Below are 5,125 nucleotides of genomic sequence, written 5' to 3' on the forward strand. Positions count from 1 at the left end.
AATTATTAGCTTACAACTCAAATAATATGTCCAGACAATCACAGAGGTGGGAGTATTATGCATCAACGCATCTCTAACTGGGAATCCTGTCAGGTGGAAGGAATCATGAGGAAAATAGGATACGTAAAGATTTTTAAATAAAAACTCAAGCAGTCAGAAACACAACCGGGTCTGTGTCGTGACTTTGTCTTTGAACATGACAACAATCCAAAACATGTATCGCTCTGAGTGAAGAACAACTGCCAGACAACCAAAGTGCACGTTACTAACTGGTCTGCGCAAATCCTGACTTGAATCACACTGTAAATATGTGGTGAACTGAAGACCAAGGTCCATGCCAGAAGTAGCTGCCTAATAAGAATAAGCTGGGATTAGTCAGGAGACGTGTAAGAGACTTGTTGAAGACTGCAACAACTGGCTATTAGTGCCAGGGGGCTAATCATTTTGACCATGGTAATTTTTTTTTTTTTTTTTTGTCTGTTCAATAGCACTTGGAAAAGACAAACTTTAAACCATTTATTTTATGAACATCTTTCATTGTCTTCTGGTAACATTTTGAAATATTTAAATTTAGATTTATTAGAAAACAGTTCAATTATGATTGAAGTCATTCATTTTGATTTATTCCAGATCATGTTTCAGCTACAAATCTCTTTGAGTCTAACAACAAAACTCTGCTGCAAGCTAACCTCACTGAAAGGACCAAAGAGCTGGAGAGACTGCAGAGTTTGTTCAAGCAGAGTGAGTCCTTGTCTGTTGTGTCTTTGTAAAAGGTTTTCTCTGAAATTTAGTGATTCCCCTTTCCAGCAATAGAGGGAAATATTTTCTCATTATATCTGAATTGACAGAAATTTAAGAAAGCAAACTTTAATCTTTATGGATATGTTTAACATGAATCATTGTCATCATTGTTGCCTCTCCACTGCATAGCAGTGTCAGTGCCACAAGATGTTTTATATATAGATAGTATAAAATATAGACTTCAGTTAATTAACAGAGACCAAATAAAGCATTGCTGAATGTTCCTTCTTGATCTTTAATATTCCTTATTTGATGTTTCTTCCAGAGACAACATGTCCTGCAGGATGGCATGGCACAAGTTCAGCTGTAGCTGTTATCTCCTGTCTAAAAGCTCTGGTTCCTGGCATTCAGCTAGAAAACACTGCACAGACCAAGGAGCAGATTTAGTGGTCATAGATAGCCCTAATGAACAGGTACAAAGTGCATGCATGTGTTATGTTGTGTTTGTTAATGCAACCCCACGTTGTTATGAACGTGACTTTCCCCAGTTTGATTTTTTTTTTTAATAAGACTGACAGCATTCGACTAGTTTAACAAGGAAATATCGAAATAAAACACCAAACATGAGACAGACTGAGACATGGACATGATACTAAAAACGCTGAAGAACAGACATGAAAAGATAATTTGACTGGACGTGACACAAGGAACAAAGGGAGGCACAGGGACAGAAACCTAGAGACCAGAAACTAAATAACAAGGAAATCAACAACTATTAATAATTTAAAAACACAAAACACTTGGTTACAGACCCAGTATCATGACAATTCCCCATTACACTGAAAGAGCATTGGGTATGAGGGTGATAAGAATCCGTAACCAAAGGAACAGGAAATAAGAAGAGATGATTCATAACACGAATGTTTGTGTGCTTTTTTAACAGAACTTCATCGTTTCAATCACCCAGCATTTAGCTTGGATTGGTTTAAGTGACATAGAACAAGAGGGCACGTGGAAATGGGTAGACGGAACGCCTCTGACTCTGAAGTAAGTCTTCGAGTTCACCCAACATATTCAATATATAAAAAAATATTTTTATAAATCATATTTATTTACTAAGTAAATATTATGTTTATAAATAAAGAAGTAATGTGTTTTTTTATTTATGTATTTCCTTGGTGAAGTGATTTCATCAAGAAAAGAACTTCATTGATAAACCGAGACACCAGGAACTAAAAATCTTAGAGATTGTTTTGGCCTTACCTGGATATGACTTGATATTAACTAAGGGTTTTATGGTGAATAATAGAGAAAAAACAGACCCAGAAGACAACAACCAACGCTATCATCCATCCATCAATTTTTTAACCCTATTGATATTGTATTCAGATGTTTAAACATATTGGCACCCAATTAGCCTTTATTACAGGAGCAGTTATAACCACTTTAAACTGTTGAGTTGAATCTATAATCTTAAATGCTTTTGGATGCCTTTTTATAATCTTAAATGTTTGCAGATTATATGCAGAATTAACAACATTGCATTATTATTGAGACAGAGGGTTGTTAACAACCATAACTCGCAATGGGTTAAACATGCTATCAGTAGTCATTTTTTCCCATGTTGTCCCATCTAATTAAAATATATAATTATTGTTTTTAATTGACTCACCAGATACTGGGCACCTCGCCAGCCTGACAACAGGGGTCTACAGAGAACTGTGTTATGATCGGATATGAAGGAATTCACTGGAATGATGGAAGATGTGAAGCTTCTTTCCAGTGGGTCTGTGAAAAACAACTGTAACAGCTGAATTTGTTTGACAATTAGATTTGTACATATGTTTCAAATCAGGCTATGAATGTCATTTTATTAGCATTTAATATATATCCTTTTCTGAATAAGTAGTAAGCTTTAGTGAAAAAACAACCCTTAAAATATAACTATGCCTATAATAACAACAATAATAATAATAATGAGTAACTGATCCATTTTATTTGGATAGCACTTTTAAAAACATAGAGTTCAATTCAATTCAATTTTATTCATATTGCGCCAAATCACAACAGCAGTCGCCTCAAGGCACTTTATATTGTACAATAGATCCTACAATAATAGATACAGAGAAAAACCCAACAATCATATGATCTGCTATGAGCAAGCACGTTGGCGACAGTGGGAAGGAAAAACTCCCTTTTAACAGGAAGAAACCTCCGGTAGAACCAGGCTTAGGGAGGGGCGGGCATCTGCTGCGACCGCTTGGGGTGAGAGAAGGAAGACAGGATAAAGACATGCTGTAAATGCCTCACAGCACAACAGTGGCTAGTACTGATGAACTCTGCTCTGCTTAAACATTTCCATTTCATATTGCTTAATGTGTTCTCTTGTTAATGTGACTGCTGAAAGCATTTAAACTTTGTTATTATTCTAGTTGGAAAAATGAATTTTTTACTCTTCCTGTATGTAGTGTTTGTGTGTGTATAGTGTTTTACTGTATTTATGTGTTTTTTTTTTCTTTTTTAAATCTATTATACAGATTACAGAAAAATATCTTTTACACAAAAAGCATTTATTGTGCATTCTACTAAAAATCTGATGCAGAAAATGTTAATGTCCAGCCATTAAAAAATACAGATTCATGATATATTTTTTTGAAATACAGTTTCCCCAGCATCTGTTTGATGGACATAAAATTGTGATTCATCTTCAGGAATTAAAAGGAGGTTTACTTCTATTTCTTTTCACCTTTTTCATCATTACGAAGTTGTAAATTGAAACCCCCGCCTGTGATATGTACAAGAACAGGAATGTGAAAACCAGGCGTGATGTCTTCTGCAGCCACCAGGGGCGGAAAGCTGTCACTTCCTTCACACATATAAAAGCACGTTTTTGCTTTAGCGATTTATGTAAATTGTTGTGCAATGTTGTGCACACTAAAAAGGCAGGATACAGCAGAAAACAAAAGTGATGTTTGCATTTTTATTTTTATTGCTGAATAATGTTTTTGAACATGAAAGGCTGGCACTGCAATGAAAATAAAAAATTTAAATGCGAATTGATTTTTGGTCCTGTCAGAGAAGAGTGACCATGATAGCAACGACAATGTGCATGTTTAACAGCCAATAACTATTGTATTTATTTTCGATTTCGTTTCTTGGGATTTGTTAAGGAAGGACACTTCACCGAGTTCTTTTGATTCCTCAGAGGCATCGATGGAAGACAAAACACTGCTCAGTAGACCATTTAACACTTTATTTCTGTTTTACAATACTTCTAGAAGGGAGATACGTCCTGCAAGACACGCTGCCGCAGATCTCAAAATAGTGACGGGCACCTGACAGTTTATTACCGGGCACCCTATTCTAGTCTAAACAACAGTATTTTCAGTAAGTTTCCACTACAAGATGGTTCCCTCTTATCTACTGCTCTACAGGAAAAGGTGGGGGAAAGCTACGACTGAAGGACACCTACTCTAGTGCCTTTATTATTCAGGGCTGTGTCCACTTAAAACTACTTGATATGATTATATGACAGTTTTGATTAAGTGTACGAAATTAACATATAAGGCACAATAATAAAGTACTTCAGATAAGATCAAAGATTTGTGTCACGAGTGGAGGATGAAAGGAGAACCCCAGATGCAGGCAGCTTCTGATGTGAGCGAGCTTTATTGATAGGTGAAACAAACTGGAACTACGGGCATGAAACAAAACCTAAGAACGACCTGAACTGGAAAAAACTAACAGAAACAGATGCAGAATGATGGATGGAGATTACGCAGAGAAACCAGCTACTAAGAGAGGCAGGCACATGGCTTTTAAATACACAGAGGGATAACGATGGGAATGAGCCACAGAAGAAAGGCACAGCTGGAAGTAATCAGACATGACGGGACAGGGGAAACGTAAACTGAACACACTGACATCAGACATGGGGTCCGTTCGGGCACCTGCTAAGTAAGTTAGCTGGATTTGATTGTTGTCGATTTGGCGTGATCTTTTCAGTAAGTTTTCTACAAGCTCATCCGGGACTTGCTGTCATAGCAACAGATCTGTAAGCGTAAACCTGCTTGGGAGCAGGCTTACTTTATGTAAACAGGATTAGATCTGTGTCCACTCAGGTATGTCCGCTTCATTTATGACAGTTTTGAAAGCAACAGTGATATTTCTCCACTGTTTTTCCATAAATAAATATTATCAATGTAACTAAAGATAATGCAGTATTTCTGATTTTATTGATTTCATACAGATACATACAGGTCATTTCCTAAAAAAGGAAATGTACTATTAATCATTCTATTTCATGTATTTGATTATTTCAGATGTAATTCATATTTTAGAGTAGTAATAGTAAATACACAGAGGTGTAATCAAGATGAGAGAC

The 5,125-nt window shown here is 36.1% G+C and overlaps 1 long non-coding RNA gene across 1 annotated transcript; it reads left to right on the plus strand.

The window, feature by feature from the left end:
- The first annotated feature begins 1,109 nt into the window (after positions 1-1,109).
- Positions 1,110-2,447, plus strand: LOC120436871. Its single transcript, XR_005610631.1, has 3 exons — positions 1,110-1,214; positions 1,685-1,788; positions 2,417-2,447. It is a non-coding gene; the product is annotated as an uncharacterized LOC120436871 (long non-coding RNA).
- The last annotated feature ends 2,678 nt before the right edge of the window (positions 2,448-5,125 follow it).

This window comes from Oreochromis aureus, unplaced genomic scaffold (assembly GCF_013358895.1).
Source record: "Oreochromis aureus strain Israel breed Guangdong unplaced genomic scaffold, ZZ_aureus HiC_scaffold_269, whole genome shotgun sequence".
Classification (NCBI taxonomy): domain Eukaryota; kingdom Metazoa; phylum Chordata; class Actinopteri; order Cichliformes; family Cichlidae; genus Oreochromis; species Oreochromis aureus.